The sequence below is a fragment of the Bos javanicus genome, chromosome 6, assembly GCF_032452875.1.
Source record: "Bos javanicus breed banteng chromosome 6, ARS-OSU_banteng_1.0, whole genome shotgun sequence".
Lineage (NCBI taxonomy): Eukaryota > Metazoa > Chordata > Mammalia > Artiodactyla > Bovidae > Bos > Bos javanicus.
This window is the reverse complement of record NC_083873.1, coordinates 71,451,508-71,471,374: the sequence shown is the minus strand read 5'-3', so window position 1 is coordinate 71,471,374 and position 19,867 is coordinate 71,451,508. Positions and strand designations below refer to the sequence as shown.

Sequence of the window (19,867 nt, the reverse complement as noted above, 5' to 3'; positions counted from 1 at the left end):
CTAATACTTTGAAAAAGGAAAAAAAAAGGCATGCTTGAACTTTTCACCTCAGATGTCTTCCAGTCAAGGATTCCTGGACACCATCAGATTTTATTTTTCTGGTGCTTGCTTTTTCTTAACTGTTTTGCTGGCCTAGCTAGGTTCTGAAATATTCCTTACCAACTTCTCCACAGAGTTTGAGGCCCTGACATCATGGCACTTCGTGAGTACAGGGGAAGACCGTCTCCTCACTGTATCAATGTCTCCTTCCCTTCCATAGAAGTTTTGCTCTGTTAGCATCATAGCAAATTCTCATGAATCTAGATATGGAAGATTTTAATGATCACTATCTACCGCCTAAAAAATGATTAGACTTTAGAGAACACATAAAGTCTATTCTTGTTTTGGTTATCAGAAACACTGAAGGGATCTGAGCTAATTGCAGAGGATCATAATCTTTTTCCTTCATTCCCTTTCTAGGCTATTTATTTATTTATTTTCTTTCTTCTTTTTTTTAAAGCTTCAACTATGTCTAAAGAGGAATAGGTCATTTCACAGTTTGCCAAATGAAGTACAGCTCCAACTTTGCCAGACCGCAATCTACCAAGAGTAAGTGACACAAAAATATTCCATTTGGGTCTTGGCAATCCCCTAAGAAAGGCAGGGACAGATGGTGAATAGAGTATAACAAAACTTTAAAGACAAAAGACATATTACGAATTGAAGAGTGACTAAAAGAAATATGTAATAATTTGGGGTTTGTGCTTTAAACTCTGTCATGTAATGATGAATTTTCCAACCAACCTGAAGGAAATTAGAATTGAAAACAGGATGAAGATGAAAACTTATAAGCAAATACCAAAGCAATTTAAAAATGACTGGACTATTGTAACAGTTTCCTTATTTGTCAAGAAAGAGGAAAAACATGCAAAATGTATTAGGTAAGGCACCCTGAATTTTGTGATAAAGGTTGAAGTTGACATTTGCAATCTGGAGTTGCCCAAAATCTTTTGAAACAAACTCTACATTTTAATATTTCCCCCATAATGTTATCCTCATCATTTCAATGTAGAATATTAACCAAAACAAAAAAACCCCCAAAACTTACCTTTTCCAGTCCCTCCTCACTTTCTTTTAGAGTATCAATAAATGATTTAGATTCTAAAAAATATAGCTTTATGACACTTGGTTTGCAATTAATGGGCTTCCCTGGTGGCTCAGATGGTAAAGAATCCACCTGCAATGTAGGAGACTTGGGTTCAATCCCTGAATTGGGAATATCCCCTGGAGAAGAGAATGGATACCAACTCCAGTATTCTTGCCTGGAAAAGTCCACAGACAGAGGAGCCTGGTGGACTACAGTCCATGGGGTCACAAAGAGTCAACACAACTGAGCGACTAACACTTTCACTTTTTTTTTTTTTTTTTTTGCAATTAACGTGTGTGGGGGAAGGATTAGACATGGGACGTCCATTTTGCTGATGCAGAAACTGGCAAAAATCACGTGATTCTTTGTTCAGGTGTGGTGGCTGGCCCCAGTTTCCTGACTATGGTAGAGATAAAATGGTTCTGGGATCTGCCCGGCATTTTCACCAAAGTTATTCTTGTAAGTTTTGCCTACAGGCTATTTCACTAACCTTTGTAAAGATTCTGTAATCCAGAGATCCCCAACCTCTGGGCCACAGACCAGTACCTCCTGTCAGATCAGTGTTGGTATTAGATTACAAAAAAGTGCACAATAAATGTAACACATTTGAATCATCTCCAAACCAGCCCTGCCCCCCACCACAGCATCTACTCCGTCGAAAAATTGTCCTGCATGAAATCAGTCCCCAGTGTCAAAAAGGTTGGTTACGGCTGCTATAAGCTATCTAGTACCCATACTAAATCCTTTCTTTCTTTAAACCAGAGTAGATTCTTTTGTCTGCAACCCAGAACCCTGCTTAATATAAGATACATTGTGTATGTGAGTCTTGGAAAGTGTTAAAAATAGTGTAACATTAACATGAAGCCTCATTTAAAAAATCATGGATATTTAGAAATTTTAATGGTGAATTACTTTTAAAAAGTACCAGGTCATTCAGTGAAGATTGATATTAATGTGTATTCAAGTTTCCCTTTCTTTTAAATGGAGAATAAAACCAAATGAATCAGTGTTATCTATAAATAATTAATAATATTAATAGGCTCTCTTAGAGTTCAATATACAGTATACATGTATAGCCATATGCATGTTAATGAGGACATTTTATGTAGTTTTTGAATGTGAAGGTATTAAGTCTTTCTACTCCTAATAGAAGTACTCTGATTTCTGTTTCTCCACTGGGAGTAGTTGTAGCTATATTCTAAACAAGAAAAAATTATTGAGAAAGATGATGCTTGGAATCAAACTGTAATTCACAAATGTGTCAAATGCCTCAGAAGTATAAAATTAAATGTTTAAGCGTGGGAAACCTGTTTAGTATTGGCATGCCTTCTCGTCACTCATTCAGGCTATCGAAGAATCATTCTGGAGTTACGATATAATACCAAAGCAGAGTACAGGCCTATGTGAATATTTTATGGTTTATTGTATGTGTGGCAGGCTTAAATTTTAATGCTGTGAAAGAAATAGGTAGCTCTAGAATCCTTGTGTCAACAAGATAGAGAGGAAACTGGTGATCCAATTAGTATAATGGGCGTCTGGCAGCCAAATGATGTACTTCAAAACCTGGCTGGGAATGACTGGCTCTCATCCACACTTTTACAATATAAAGGGAAGAAAACAGAATGTGGAATCCTCCTGTTTCTGTGAGGCCTCAACTCTGATTGAGTCTTGAATTCCAGACCTTTTCCATTAAAATGCTAAATTTGTAAGTTCTCAGGTTCTCCCACCTTCTCCGTCCTTTTCCATCACATCCTTACTGTTGGCCTCATTCTCGTAATTTCTTGGTGGTCCTATGGACTGTTCTCCTACAGTTAGTTCATGGAAACTAATCATTATCTTGAGGATATTTCTGTGATGTGGCAGTTAGTTCAGGAATTTTTGATATTTTTTTAAAGTCTAAAGAGCTTTAGTCATGGTTTTTAAAAATTGCTGTTAACATAAACAATACAAAGTCGGGAGTCTTCACATTGTAATCTTATGATCCTCTTCTCAAAGGCAGTGAAAATAACATTGTAAAATTTCTCCTTGCCTTTTTCCCTTTTAGAACTAGAATCATAATTCTTTAAGTAGCCATCTAACTTTATTTTAAAATTCCATTCATTTGTATTATTATGTGCTATATGTTGAGATACAGCCTGCTTGAGCCTCTTATGTTCCTATGCATCTTGCTGTATACATCCCAAGACTTTGCTGCTGCTGCTGCTAAGTTGCTTCAGTCATGTCCAACTCTGTGCGACCCCATAGACGGCAGCCCACCAGGCTCTCCTGTCCCAGGGACTCTCCAGGCAAGAACACTGGAGTGGGTTGCCATTTCCTTCTCCAATGCATGAAAGTGAAAAGTGAAAGTGAAGTTGCTCAGTCGTGCCTGACTCCTAGCGACCCTGTGGACTCAGCCTACAAAGTTCCTCCATCCATTGGATTTTACTGGAGTGGGTTGCCATTGCCTTCTCCACCCAAGTCTTTGACTTTTTTTTTTTTTTTTTTTAAAAACCTGGGCCATTTCTTGGAATGTTTATGCACTTGGTAATCCTGAGAAAGTAATGCATTGCAGTTCACAGCACCTGGTCACCTTTCAGACAAACCACCTTACTTACTTCCTATTCTACAGCTGCGGATTTCCTATGCATAGAATCCTCCTCTGGGACTCACCATACTGTGTGTGCAGGCTCCACTGGGCCCTCCATGTTGCCTTGAGAGATCTGAGGACTGGTGCGACAATACTGATACACCTGTTTCTCCTGCTGCAACTGGTAAAGTCCTTTGTCTCTGACTCAAGAGTCCCACGTCAGCATCCATGGAACTGCGACAGGCTTACTTATCAACTTGTATGGTTTTTTGTTGGAAGTTATCCTGCTTCTGCGATGTCAAATTTATTGAAGTAGGGCCAAAATCCTCAATACTTTCTTTACAAAATATCTTCCTTTTGAATAATTTAAGTCACTGTTATATATTCCATGCTTTTCCCCTAAAACATTACTATGAGGAATGTTGGTATATTCCTATTTTGTAAGTGAGGAATTGGAGCTTAAGTGATTTTTTTCAAGGTTTTTTAATGTATCTAGCTCATCAAGTGCTAGAATTCAGGCCTTCTCACTGATAACATAGAGATGGTTGTGTCTTTAATATCTAATACCGCTGTCTTCTTTCCCATTCACATTCTCTGATAATTACACCTGCCTGATATGGAATAAAGAAATTATAACTGTTCTTCTAGGAAGAAAGAATTCTGGATAGTATAACTGCTAACTGAAAATCAGAAACTATCCCAATAGTTCATAGAACTTCTTAATATTTCATAGAACATGTTCTGGTCTTCACAACAATTACTCATATCAGAAAAAAACAAAATAAATGACATTTATTCTTAGCTTCAATTATGGTATTTCTCAAAGTGTGGTCCTCATCAGATAATCTGGACAGTCTTTTAAGAATAGATTCCTGGCTGGCTCTACCCCAGACTTACCAAATCAGAATTCCAAGGGTATCCAGGAATCTTGAATTTTTTAATCAACTGCCCCATGTCATTTTTATGTTTATTAGCACTTACCATGCATTACTACTAGGGCAGGTTCTAGAAACTAAGGGTGGACTGCTCTTTCTGGCTGAAAATTTACAAATAGGGGAAAGAAACAGATTTACAAAACTTCTCTTGAATACAGTAATTTTAAAAATTCTTGATAGAAGGAATGCAAGTCAACATCAAATTTATGTCTCCCAGAAAGCCAAAAATCTGGCTTTATGTCATGAATTCAGCAGTAGTGATTTCAAAAAACACCTGTATTTTGTGAAATAGCAGGGCTCATCTAACAAATTATTTTGTAGGGAGACCTTCTGTTCTGTGGTTGTGTGATACCCCCTTTTGCCTGTTTATAAATCCATTTAACATATGTTCATTGAGTGTCGACTTTCTGACCCAAGCACCATTCTAGGCTTGGATGCTATAGCTATAGACAAGTTGACTAGTGTCCCTGCCTTCAAGGTCTTAATGAGAAGAGGATGATAATTTTATTAAGAAAATAAAAAGTAAAATTCTTTACGGAAGAAGATGACAGGATTTTGTTAGCCAAAAATGACTTCTAACTCACAGAAGAGATGTTTTTAATATTCTTTCTCCCCAGATTTGAAGCTGAAAGTATGATTCTGAGACAAGGACACGTACCCTTGAAATACTACTTGGTTCGTGCTGGACATTTAAAGGTCATGTCAAGTAATATAAGCATGAACAAAAATACCAACTCTGAAATTTTAAGTGCGTTTGGAGAAGGCAACTTCATAGGGGTAAATACTGTCCCAATTTATTAGTCTCTCATCATCATTTTTTTAAATTAAGATTAAAAAATTATATGTATCATTGCATTAAAATAATTAACATAGTATACTATAATATTGTCCTTGAGTATTATGTATTTTGGTAATTGACATGCTTAGTAAAAGCAGTTTTCCTTAGCATTGTAGAGCCAATTTATAGCCTATTATATAGTTTGTCAATGTAGAGGACATACAAGATTATCAAATGACTTACATGAGTGACTGACTGGTTAAATGAAGGAGTTGCAAACCATGTAGCTCAGGAATCAGGGTTGCATTAAAAAATAGAGAAATTATGCTAAAACACTTACGGATTCACGGGGCTCTTTCTGATTCTTTAAAGAAATTTTATCCTTTCAAAAGATTTTATGCGAAAGGGATAAAATTTAGGCTAAGAAAGCAGCTTGTATGTAAAGATAAAACTTGCTTCATTTCTATATTTAGTCAAGGGCTGATTGGATTTAGAGATCCTTGAAACCAGAAGTCCCTAAGTGGAGAGGTCTTGGGTTCAGTTCAGTCCTCAGTCGTGTCCAACTCTTTGCAACCCCGTGGACCACAGCCTAAATAAATTTCAAAGCCCCAAAATATTTACATTGAGAATGAGTACTAAGGAAAATTAAATGTCTATAAAATGTTAGGTCTTAATGCTCTGTGCTGTTAGGTCAGTAGATTTAATTAGATAACAATTCCATTACAGAAGTACGGGAGGCAAAATTCCCCCTCTATCCTCTTGGAGTTTTTCAGCTAGGTCTGAAAATTAAACTGACATAGAACAGATTAACAAGAGAAAAGCATATACATTTCTATAAGGTTTACATAACACAGGAGCCCTTATAATGACAGGAAGACCCAAAGAAGTGACAAAACCTAAATACTTTTATACCAGGTTGAAGAAAGAGAGGCACTTGTGGGAATGTAACTAAAATATATGGGGAGGCTGAAGGAAGATTGAAAAAGATAAGAAGATAGGAATTATTTTAGCAAGGTCTGTTTGTACAGAATTCTCTTGGCTTTGACTCACCATGGAAGAATGTTCTTTTCTCTTGGTTTAGGGAGGGCATCTTTCAGATAGGAGTTTTTGTTTTTTTTTTTTAATTAATTTTAGGCTGTGCGGTGGGTGACTGCTCTGTAGTTGCAGCACGCAGGCTTCTCATTGCAGTGGCTTCTCTTGTTGCGGAGCACGTGCTCTGGAGAGCTCGGGCACAGTAGTTGTGATACACCAGCTTAGTTGCCCCAAAGTATGTGGGATCTTCTAGGCATGGATAAAACCCTTGTGCCCTGCATCGACACGTGGATTCTTAACCACTAGACCACCAGGGAAGTCCCTACATGGGAGTTTTTGATATTCTATATTCAGGAAGAAAAGGGGAGCTTAGAATGCCCTTCTTACATGTTGTTTTTAAAGTCTTTAGTTCTAAATAATTCTCATGTCAAAGTGGCATATTTGGGGGTGGGATATTCTGTCACCTATCATAGACCATAAAGCTTTTTCAGGGATTAATTTAGATAATGCACATTGAACTTATAGATCAGTGCCCAGCTGAACAGCACTCAGTAAATGGTAGTTAACTACCATTTTGTTGTTACTAATTATAATAAAAACAGATAATCATGTGCTATTGACAGATACATGCTCTTCAAATTAACTTTTTTAAAGTGTGCTTATAATGCTGTGTTGTTAATGCAAGTGGTTGCTTGGTTCATTGCTAGGTTTATGATCTGAACCTAAAATGCTTATTCACAGAAACATGCTGTGCTGCTGCTGCAGGGGTTGTGTGTGATTCTGTTTGTTGGCAGTTGAAGTGCATTTTGTTACACAAGCCTGTGTTAAGCGGAAAGCAGAGATTTTCATTGTTTTTGGAAAGTGATTTATAAGTGTTTAACAGTTCTTACAGCAGGCTCAGGGGTGTATTCTCATTCCCATATTATTTTAAAATTATTTCTTGGATAAATCTCATGAGACGTCCTGTTAGTTTCAGGGTGTTGATGATCCAACAGCAGCGGCTCTAAATTTTGTTGTTTTTTTAATATAATTCGAGACAAATGGCTTTCTGAAGCTGTTTAGGCCATGCATTCCTAATCTGCCTATAAGTTTTGATGTGCTAGGTACTGGCACGATTGCCTAGTTGATCCCTTGGGAAGTCTGAAGTGAAAGCGTTGATTAGATTCTTTTGGGCTGAGAGCCCTATTCAGCTATTTAGCTGGCAGGAAAGTCTTCATTTTTTCATTAGAGAAACTAGTGGCAGGAGAGTCTTACCTTGAGCCATTTATTGCTCTTAGCATGGTCACAAGCACTGGTTACTGGCTACTTACGACATCTGTTGCTGAGTCATTCTGGAAGCAAAGGAAGGCATCTGAATCTGTATTTGTTTCAAATGTTTTAAATAGATATCTCTGTCAATACTTAGATCAAGCTCACGAGGTTTTCTGTGTGTTTGCTGGGATAAATCATTCTGTGATACACTCCTCGAATTCAGAGTGGAGTATTCAATAATCTGATTTGAAAATGTCATAGGAAATTTTGTGGATGTTTTAGTATTGATGAATATCAATTTAATAGACACATGCCATGTACTTTGTACTGAACCTGTGCTGTGGGAACTTGATGGACCGCAAGACTTATGGCCATAGTAAGTGCCAGGTACTCAAAAGGTCCTATGAAAAAAAGCATCAGAAATACAATGATATGAAGGATGTGGTTTTCTTTTTAAATATTATATCTGATTTATTATTTATGGACTATAAAAGGAAGGTAAGCTCCATTAACCCAGTGACCTTTATTTTTTCCCAAGCAGGATAATTGCATTCTAATGGAAACGTAGGAATAGTAGGTATGGTAAATACAGCTCCCTGTGCAAGTAGGGCAGCTCACATTAGCCTCTGAAAGTGAGTTATGAGTTTCAGCATAAATTTATAAGCAACTCCAATTCTTTACTAAACAAAACAGAAAAATGCTGCCAATGTGTTAGCATAGGGAAAATCTAATAATACTCCTGGTGTTAATCTGATACCTTCTTTAAGTGTATTCTGTTCTCTTTAAAGTGATAGTCATCAGTTTGATTCAAGACTGAACTTACAGCCTTACAGTAAGTGTCACAGTGTCATATCTCAAGTTGTCATGTGCCCTTATTTGGGAGTGCCATGAACATCTTATGTGAAAACCACAAAAATTTAGGGTTCCTATTCTGGCCACCCCTCACAGACTTTCTGTATTTCTTTTTTACATCTGATCATGTCTTCTGAATCTTAAGAGACTTAACTTTGAGAACTTCCTGGGATCCAGCCACAAGAAGGATGGAGTCTCAGTTTTGCTTTTGGGTCCATGATCCTCTGGGGTCACAGAGAGATGCCAGGGGAGGCTGTCAGATGGTTCTCAAATGCTAGTTCATGCATTATTGATATTCTCTGATAGTTCTTCACCTGCCAGAGAGCAGATGAGAAAGATATGGATAATGTATGTTTTTCAGAAGGCTGAATTTATTCAAAATTTAAAAACAAGATACTATTTTAGACTTGTTTCTGTCTTTCTTTCTTTCTCTTTTGTGCTTAAGTATCATTTATTTCATGAAATAATGTTGACAATCCTAATGTTCTTACGTGACATAACACAAGAAAACCAGAGGTTGCCAGCTATATATCATATTCTTCCATCGCCAAATCTTTTTTTTTTAAACGAACTGATCTGGGAAATCTCCAAATCTGGAAACTAATGTACTTTGCGAAACTCTTTTGCCTGTATGAGGACTCAGAGCCCAGTGTTGGGAAATGTCTCAAGATTCAGAAGACATTTGTATTAAGTATATTACTTGCAGTAATATTTAATTCTCACAATAACTCTATTTGCTGCTATCCTTATTCCCTTTCACAGATTAAGGGAAAAAAGCTAAAAGATCATTAAGAAATTGTTTCAGGGCCCGAGCCTATTGAGCTGTAGGATTCACACCCAGAGTCCTTAACGACTGTGATATGTCCATTAAGTGACGCTGTGAAAGAAACAGACCTCTCATGACGTTTTAGAGACTGCCCTGCAAGCTTTGAGAGATAGTTGTGAAACCTCCTGATTTCCAAGATAATTTAAAAAGCCTTTTTATTTGTTTGTGCCAAGATTTACCATATAGTGATCCATCCCATAATAAGCCAGAATATTTGTACAAACCTAGGCTTGTGGCCTGACTCACCATCTTAATCACAGACTTGTACACTCTGTGCCAACTGTCTGGTTGAATTGTAGGCAGAAATGTTCACTTACTCTTGTATATACTTCCAGTTTTCCATAATTAGAGGTGGCCCTGGGAACTGAACAATAAGCAATTGGCACTCCTCGGCCACCTGACACTTGGTAGCCAAGCTCCTCTCCTGAGCAGTCAGAGAGACCTGAGCAATGGAAGCTCATCTCAGGAAGTAAGTGTGTTCCAGAAGTCAGTGACTGCCTTGTATTTGGGAAAAGAGATCCGTGCAGGTGTATCTAGTCCCATGCAGGAGCTCTCTTCTCTCCAGGCAGTGGGGTTGTCTCAGTGGTGTTTGCCTTTGAGGGAAAACAAATACCGTGCTGGAGACTGGGTAGCCACAGGAAACTTGAAAGTCCTAAAATTGAATAGGTGGTTATCAGCAGTATCTGATGTGGTTGCCTAAGAAAGTTGCAGTGGACATTACAATCTCACAGTTTTCTCTTACTAGTTTTATTTGTTTGCTCAGAAGTCAATACATCAAAACCATTTCAGGTTTATTGGCTCTAGAGTCCTAGAAAGGAGAGTTCTATTATTGAGAAACAGAATATTCTTCCAGGAGTGGCCATGAGGCCTCTTCAGCTGCATGCTTCTGATTATTCAGCCCGGGCGCAGGTTGTGCGAAAGCTTATCTCCAACAACCTTAAGAAACTGAGTGATTTTTAGATTTTGAGTATCTTACCCAGTTACTCACAGCACACTTACAGTTTCCAGATTTGTCTTTATTTCTAATTCACTAAAAACAATTCATTTAATATGAGCAAATTATTCAAGGAGTCTGAAATCGCTTTAATGTAGTGAACAGAATTTTACAATCAGAGAACAAAGTTCTAATCCTGGCTCTGCCATTCACTTGCTGTGTGATTTTGGGAAAATGATTTAGCCTCTCTGAGCCTCAGAGGGCTCATTTTTAAATAGGGGATGATAAGACCTGTCATTCAGAGTCGGTGCAAAGTGAATTACAGAAAGCAACTAAGGGTAGTTATTGAGCCCTTACTATATGGCAGGTGCTGTTCCAGGCTTATGAATACAGTGGTGAACTTGAACTTGCTTTCAAGGAGCTTGTGTTCAAAAGGGAAGGCCCAGCTAACATGTGATTATAATAAAGCAAGGTGCAGGCTAGTATTGTAGTGTGAAGCATGAGGGGCCTCAGGTACTCAGGGAAAATAAGTAACTCAGTTTAGGTCGATGGATCTCTGCCTTGACTGTTGATTAGGATCCCCTGGAGAGTTTTAAAAAAAATACCAAATACCCTGGACACACCATTGACCAGTTAAATCAAAATCTCTAGGCTGTAGCTTGGGGACCAGTAATTTTCAGTCCTCTGGTGATTCTTATGTGGAGCCTGGTTTGGGAAACACTGGCTTAGGCTGTGATCTTGTGAGGGTTATCAGAGGAAGCTGAATTCTTGAGGCTGAAGCTTCAGGATGGTCCCCAGTTGGCCAAATGTAGAGGAGGGAACCGTTAGTGGGATGGGAGAGTTAAGCTGGTGCTGGAACACATGGGTCTTAAATTACATTCTAAAGAAATGCCTTGTATAAAGCAATTAGTGTTGGCTCAGGGCAGATCATCAGTAAATAACAGTGATGGCTTTAAGTTCTTAGAATCATTTACATGTAGGATGGGAGGGACATTCTAACTATGTCTGCTCAAGGGTCTTAATGGAAAATTAATTTTCACATAATTTCAGTATCCCAGCCCCGTGAGTGGGAAGAAGAGGTTGCATTGTCTGGGTTACTGGTTTCATTCCATTCAAATTGTGCTTTCTGAGTCTAGTGAGTGACTAATTCCTCACTTGATATTTTAATTGTGGTGGTGGCTCAGAGGTTAAAGTGTCTGCCTTCAATGCGGGAGACCCAGGTTCAATCCCTGGTCGGGAAGATCCCCGGAGAAGGAAATGGTAACCCACTCCAGTATTCTTGCCTGGAGAATCCCATGGACAGAGAAGCCTGGTAGGCTACAGTCCATGGGGTCTCAAAGAGTCAGACACGACTGAGCAACTTCACTATACACTATACACTTAACACGAAACTTACCATTTTAACTATTTTTAAGTGTACAGTTCAGTGGCATTAAGTACAGTCACATTGTTGTGTCATCATCACCACAGATCATCTGCAGAACCTTTTTATCATCCCCAAATGAAACTGTGTACCCACTAAACAGGAATTCCCCATCCCTCTTTCCCCAGGCTCCTGGTAACTGCTAGTCTTCTTTCTCTGTCTGTAATTTGACTATTCTAGGTACTTTATATAAGTAGATCATTGTTATTAGTTGTTTTGGGTCTGGCTTATTTCACAATGTCCTCTTTAAAAAGATATTTTAATAGGTCTTTTTCTTGGACCTTAAACTCTGACCTTTTAACAGCATAGGAATAGCTTCAATGTTAGGGAGTTCATAATATTTCAACACAGCATAATATGACAAAACAGTGTCCAGAGTGTGTGTCAAAGTCCTGCTAGGTCTCCATGACAAAGGTATGAGCATCCTGAATTATCAGCTATGGTTTATATCTCTCTGCTTCCTTAGATGACATAAGAGCAACAGAAGGATAGCTCTTTTATGCATCTTTTTATAAGTCGTTATTCTATTTTTCTATCAATTTTATTTTTTGGCTCTAACTGATCACTGTAGGCTACTTATTCCTGAGTCAACTAATAGACAAATACAGTGGCCTTTCACATGTCTGGGCTTCCCTTGTGGCTCAGCTGATAATAGAATCCACCTGCAATGCAGGAGACCCTGGTTTGATCCCTGGGTTGGGAAGATCCCCTGGAGAAGGGGAAGGTTACCCAGAATTCTAGCCTGGAGAATTCTATGGAATGTATTCCATGGGGTTGCAAAGAGTTGGACACGGCTGAACGACTTTCACTTCACTTCACATGTCTCTTTTCTTCAAACTGAATGATGTATACAAATAGGAAGCTATTTTTAAATAATCTCATTCTGTGTTTATATTAAAGTAAGAATAACTTGCATCTTCACCACCTTATATTATTTTGTCCAGTTACATGACTGATCTATTTTCAGTTTTCTCTGCCCTCCAAAAATTTTTATGAATAACTACTCAGAAGGATGGAAACCCCTTGGCCTAGTAGTCATATGAAAAGTCATCATGACTCACCAGCAGCTTCATCTTCCGGAAGGAGCCTGAATTCTTTCTCTTTTTTCTTTACGTTTCCCTTTCTTAAAATTTTATTTCTTCAAAAGCACTTCTCAGGTCCCTAATGTATGTCAAGCAGCTCAGTGGTAAAGAACCCGCCTGCCAATGCAGGAGGTGCAGGAGACTGTTCAAGCCCTGGGATAGGAAGATCCCCTGAAGGAGGAAATGGCAACCCAGTCCAGTATTCTTACCTGGGAAATTCCATGGACAGAGGAGCCTGGTGGGCAACAGTCCATAGGTTCACAAAGAACTGGGCACGACTGAGTGACTGAGCATGCCATGTATGTCAGGCACCATGTTAGAGCCCAGAACAAACAAAATAGATGTAGGGTCTATTCTTGAAGAGTGTAGTGGATTTGGTATCAACTTTCGCTTTTCACTTTCATGCATTGGAGAAGGAAATGGCAACCCACTCCAGTGTTCTTGCCTGGAGAATCCCAGGGACGGGGGAGCCTGGTCGGACACGACTGAAGCGACTTAGCAGTAGTAGCAGTTGATATGTATAGTTGATTTCTGAGTCACAGTCATCTAGTGCTAAATGCAGTAGTGGATCATGTATTTGCACATGTTTCTTTCTTTCTTTTTTTTTCCTGTAACATGAGAAGGTAGAGCCACTTAAGGGGGTCTAGCTGACTGGCTGCCAAGATGCCCCACAGGGTGGCAAAATTCCTGTCACCTGGCTCTGATGTTCAATCTGTAGTTCTGGAAGTTTATACACCAGTGCCTCATGAAAGACCTCTTGACATGAGAGGAGAGAACAGATTCATGTTAAGTTATGAGAGCATGGTAATCCAAATGTTGATTTATTAATTTTGCTGGAGAATATGTTTCCAGCTACAAATTATTTGTTTTTATCATTTTATAAATCCTTCTTGCATCAGGGTGACTGAAGGGCTGAATTCATAGTCAAAGGGATACGAAGTAAAGACAAAATTGAAGTTATGTAGGTGATCTTGAGGGGTCTTTTATCCAGACCAAGGGAATGCCTAGTATAAATCCAAACCCCATAGCCAAGAGCACATGGAGAGGGAAGTGATTTGATCCCACCAGCCGTGTGTGCCCAGTGATGGGTCCTTACCACGCCCTCCTCCTTTCTGCTTCTAGGCTGATTACTGGTCTGAGTGACACATTCCCTCATCACATATGCTAACATCATCAAGACTGAGAGCCACAGTCAGATCATACTCTTAATTTAGCCTTTCCACCTCTTATCTTTGCATAACTCTGATCTCATCTGTAATAGGTTATGATTGCTGGCCAAACTCTCAAGAGTTCTAGGACTCTTTTGTTCCTCTTTCTAATCAGATTGTTCTCTGCCTCTACCTATGACTGCATTTGAAGAAAGTCCTGTACTTCTTTAGGATGGAAACATTATCCTTACAAAATCCATTACAGTTCTTGTGGTTTTTTTGGTTATGACTTTCTATTCCTTCGTCCATTTAATCCATTTCTACTATATTTGCCTGTCAACTAATTTTAAGGAAGTGCTTTGAATGGATTTAAGACCCAGGTTTTCAGAGAAAGAAAGTCTGGTTCTTCATCATGACCTAGACTCCAAGGGTTTAGTTTGAAAATATCAGTAACACTCATTTTTCACACTTCCATCACTTTCTCAGGAATCCCATTTTACCCTGAGGCTGTGTCAGTTTCCTCCTCTGATTCTTATCTTCTTCTTTCACATATGGGCCCTTTCTAAGTGGCAATGTCTTGACTGGGCCTACTTGAATTATAACCATCTTGAATTTATGTGCCATTTTTATAAGTCATTGAAATGTGGTAAGATAAGAAGCCAGGTGCTTTATCCGTCCTAATTCTGAACCTATATCCAGATGTCTTTATATTTTCAAAATATTGTTGTCTTAAATTTCATACTTTTATATTCTATTCCTGATAACTGTATATTTCTTAGCTGCACAGAACTGAATTCCTTTCATTCATGAACTTCTAACAGTGACTTCACACCCTGGACTTCATTATCCATTTGCCACCATCTGTTAGTAAATACAGAGTATAGAGTTTAACCCTTTATACTTTCTGCCTGGGAATCTGGTGCGTTAATATCATCTTTGTCATCTCTTTAGATATTGCTTACCTCGGGAAAATCAATGTGCTGGCTAGTGGCATTTTCACTTCTCATTTTAGGACTTTCGGGTGTGATGCATTTTAAGAACTGTCCAGTATATTAATAATAGATGAGAGATGGCGTCATATGAGCACATGGGGCCTTGGTGATTAAGGTCCCTGGGGATTCAGAAGAGCAAATTACAGAGCACATTTTATGTCTTGGAAAGAGAGCAGATACTATAATGAATTTTTAAGTTAGCAATTTGTTTAGTCTCCTGAGGCCCTGGCAGCTTGCTGAGGTTACAGGGGTAAAAAGTACCTGCAGAGAGGAATTTCTCAGTCAGAACCAACGTTTAAAGTAGTGGTGTGTTAATGCTTAAAAAGAAATCCTGTATGCATTTTTTATAGCTTCTAGCTTTTGCAGCTGGATCTGACAAATGATGCTCCAAGAAGTTGAGCCAGCTTGCCATTTTCCAGGCTTCAGCTCCATTATTTATGTCTTTTCCAATAAAGCCTATGGCACATTCTTAAAGACTTGGCTTTGCTAAAAGTACAGCCCAATACCTGAATGGGGACTGGTAGCAAATGCCATTGGGCCTTCATTGTTTTTTCTTAACCCTGCTGTTCTTATCTAGGTATACTCAGTGATTTAACTTAATATCAAGTAACATTTTCAGAGATTCTGAGTTCATGGGGGTCTTTTGAAAAGTGCATTTTATGTGATTAGCATTTGATTAAGTGATCAAAGAAGACAGTTTCTATCACAATGTCAAGTAGAAATGTATCATTAAAAAATTGGATCAGAACTCAAAGATAAATTGAAGATTCCATGAATTTTTATGATATTAGCACAGAGGAACTTCATTTTAAAAAGAGAAACCACGTATTTTGGCAGTCTTCAGCAGTAGGCTAAAGAAGTTATGACCTAAATTCAAATGTAGTCCTATAGACCATAGCTTTTTAAGAGACCAGAATCCTGGAAGTAAGGAATATATAATCTACTCCGCTCTCCACCCCCATCAGAGAAGAAGCTATGGACCTTGACTCCTGGACAGGCTGACCAACTCCTGATACTTTGTTTAATATGTGAGCCCCATACAGGCCTTGATTGCAAATGTACTCCTATTAATGTTGTTGCCCAGGTTATGGCCATGGTTTTTCCTTCTCAAATATCCCTCTGTATTTCAGGCATTCCCACTCTAGTACTCTTGCCTGGAAAATCCCATGGACGGAGGAGCCTGGTAGGCTGCAGTCCATGGGGTCGCTAGGAGTTGGACACGACTGAGCGACTTCACTTTCCCTTTTCACTTTCATGCATTGGAGAAGGAAATGGCAACCCACTCCAGTGTTCTTGCTTGGAGAATCCCAGGGACGGGGGAGCCTGGTGGGTTGCCATCTATGGGGTCGCACAGAGTTGGACATGACTGAAGTGACTTAGCAGCAGCAGCAAGGTGGTATCTGCTGTGTTTATGAACTTAACCACTCAGATTCTTCTCTTGCCTCCTCACTAAGCTCCTCCTGCTTCCCTGGGAATGTCTCTGGGCACAGAGCTGTAGCAGGGAGGAGTCAATTTCACTCTCCCTGCTAGGTCTATTTCTTTGGTGGCTTTTGTTATTATAATCACACTTAAGGGCCTGCCTCAGAGAATCCTGCCCCTCTGCCTGACTGTTAAGCTTAAGTGCCATTGTTCAGAACCCTGTCCACCTGTAGATGGCAGGAAGGAAGAAATTAATACACACCCCTGCCTAAGGCTTGCCATTCTAGCAAATCAGTTCAGTTCTGTTCTTTGCTCAATCGTGTGCAACTCTTTGCAACCCCATGGACTGCAGCCTGCTAGGCTTCCCTGTCCATCACCAACTCCTGGAGCTTGCTCAAACTCATGTCCATCAAATCAGTGATGCCATCCAACCAGGTCATTCTCTGTCACCCTCTTCTTCTCCTGCCCTCAGTCTTTCCCAGCATCAGGATCTTTTTAAATGAGTCATTTCTTCGCATCAGGTGGCCAAAGTAATGGAGTTTCAGCTTTCAGCATCAGTCATTCCAATGAATATTTAGGACTGATTTCTTTTAGGGTTGACTGGTTTGATCTCCTTGCAGTCCAAGGGACTTTCAAGAATCTTCTCCAACATCACAGTTCAAAATCATCAATTCTTCGATGCTCAGCTTTCTTCATGGTCTAACTCTCATATCCATACATGACTACTGGAAAAACTACAGCTTTAACTAGATGGACCTTTGTCAGCAAAGTAATGTCTCTGCTTTCTAATATGTTGTCTAGGTTGGTCAGTACTCTTGCCGGGAAGGTCCCATGGATGGAGGAGCCTGGTAGGCTGCAGTCCACGGGATCGCTAGGAGTCGGACACGACTGAAAGACTTCACTTTCACTTTTCACTTTCATGCATTGGAGAAGGAAATGGCAGCCCACTCCAGTATTCTTGCCTGGAGAATCCCAGGGACGGGAGAGCCGGGTGGGCTGCCGTCTATTGGGTCGCACAGAGTCGGACACGACTGAAGCGACTTAGCAGCAGCAGCAGCAGGTTGGTCATAGTTTTTCTTCCAAGGAGCAAGCGTCTTTTAATTTTATGGCTACAGTCACCATCTGCAGTGACTGTAGAGCCCAAGAAAGAGCCCAAGAAAATAAAGTCTGTCACTGTTTCCATTGTTTCCCCATCTATTTGCCATGAAATGATGGGACCAGATGCCATGATCTCAGTTTCTTGAATGTTGAGCTATAAGCCAGCTTTTTCACTCTCCTCTTTCACTTTCATCAAGAGGCTCTCTAGTTCCTCTTTGTTTTCTGTTATAAGGGTGGTGTCATCTGCATATCAGAGGTTATTGATATTTCTCTTGGCCATCTTAATTCCAGTTTGTGCTTCATCCAGCCTGGCATTTGGCATGATGTACTCTGCATATAAGTTAAATAAACAGGCTGACAATATACAGCCTTGTTGTACTCCTTTCCCAATTTGGAACCAGTCTGTTGTTCCATGTAGATGGCAGGAAGGAAGAAATTAACACATCCCCCGCCTAAGGCTTGCCATTCTAGCAGATACTTGTAAGATTAAGTGACCTTTTTACTTTGTTTCCCCCCCTTCCCTATCTCTGATCCGTAAAAGGACCTGGCATCTGGACACCAACAAGATGGTTATTTGGAGACGTTAGTGTGCCATCTTCTCAATCAGTTGGCTTTCCATGCAAAGTCGTATTCCTTGCCTCAGCACCTCGTCCTCAATTCATTGGCTTGTCATGTGGTGAGCAGAGCGAGCTTGGACTGGGTAACAGCCAATTCTATACTATGGTTTTTCTGTCTGTTGTGGGATGAGATGAGCATCTTCTCCAGGCCCTTCAGTTTCATGATTAAACCCTCTCTCCATCACTGTTCATCCCAGAGCTTTGGGCAGTAAAGGGGAAAACTCCATCCTATTCCATCTATCTCTCTATCTTCCCTCTTCTGGGCACCCTTGCTAACCTGGAAAAGAACTGCTTCTTCAGTCAAGAAATGATCCTCTTTGATTACTGACTCATGCTGATAAATTTCTGCAAGGATCACTAGGTCACCATTTCTGCAGACCACCATTTGAACACAGGACACCCAGCTGAAAATGCAGTTTTAGTTGAAAACAGGAAATGAAGTAGCTTTGAAATTACACTAAGTCAGTGCAGAAGTGAGTTTTCAGACAAGCTTAAAGGACAAGCAGGATTCATTCAAGTAATGTTAATACCTTTTGATTGATCCTTGAGATTCTCTGCGGGCCATGATAAATAGTACTTGTTTATTTACCCCTCATTCCTCTGTGCTGGATTCTACAAAAAGGATATAAACCCTGAAGAAACTTCAAAATGGAACATTCAGTGTTTCTATCCTCAAGAAGTAACACCTAAAGATTATCTATCGTATATAATTCTTTCATGTATATGCTCTGTCTTTCAGTCTCTCTCTAAACGCACATGCATTCTGTATGTTATATGATATTATCTTCCTTTTTTCTCCTTTATTGGTCTATATAGATTACCTTATTTTTAATAGATATTTGATATATTATGTAGAAAATTATAATTGTATCAACTAGCCATCCATTCATGGATGTTTGAATTATGAAATATTGTATTTGGAAACAAAGTAATGTATTACGAGATTATCTGTCTTTAGTAACCATTGAATGCCTGCCAATGTCACAGTGCCTTTTCCAGCAGAATCAAGTCTGAATACTTTGTTCTGATGATTCTAATTTATGTTCACAGCAGGAGAGAACTTTGCAGAAGGATCTTGTTTGTGCTTATTCCTTCTAAGTAAATCATTTGTGTGTTTTAATTATACATTTGCCAAGTCATTAGTGTTACAGTGTGGTTGAGAGCATAAATTCATTTCAAAAGTATGTTTGGAATTTTGTAGTTTTACAGTTCACAGCAGGAACCAAACTGATTCAATACTTTCTAATAAATAATATCTTTAATCACTGTCCTACTTAAGCTGGTATGTAATTATTCTTTGTTGTATGATAGAACCAGAACTGTGATTAATTACTTTTCTGATTCTTTCTTTCTGCTCTGTTGTGCCTGCACTGTCAGCCCCTCCTTGTCTATAGACAGATGCAGGAGGCTCTCACCCCCTGGCTTCCTGCACAGGCCACCACACTGCCAAGGTCAGCAGGAGAGGACTGTTGCCCCAGTGGCGCCACGTTGTTCAGCTTGACCTGAACACCTAGCCGCTCCAAGGGCTCATTAGAACTGATCCCATCATGCTTCACATTCCACCAGAAGGCCACACCCCTCCAAGGCTTCCACAGGGTCTGTGCCGTTTGCCACCACTCACCACCTCCACTCATCTGACCCAGTTTCCTGCTCTTCTCCAACCTCCCAAAACTCTTGCCTGTGCCATTTGGAATTGATGGACTATCAGGGCAAACTGCTGCTCTGAATGCCCTCACCACCTGCATGACCTAATTTAAACCTGGGTGCTTCCTATGGACACCTCCTCAC

The 19,867-nt window shown here is 39.5% G+C and overlaps 1 long non-coding RNA gene across 2 annotated transcripts in view; it reads left to right on the top strand.

The window, feature by feature from the left end:
• Positions 1 to 19,357, top strand: part of LOC133249565 (uncharacterized) — a 32,128-nt gene extending 12,771 nt beyond the window's left edge. Inside the window, exons 4-6 of one of the 2 annotated variants that reach the window (XR_009737020.1) lie at positions 500 to 588; positions 3,735 to 3,876; positions 5,245 to 19,357. This is a non-coding gene — a long non-coding RNA (uncharacterized LOC133249565). Of the gene's footprint in view, positions 1 to 499; positions 589 to 3,734 lie in introns of both variants that reach the window. The other variant, XR_009737019.1, reaches the window with a different exon arrangement.
• The last annotated feature ends 510 nt before the right edge of the window (positions 19,358 to 19,867 follow it).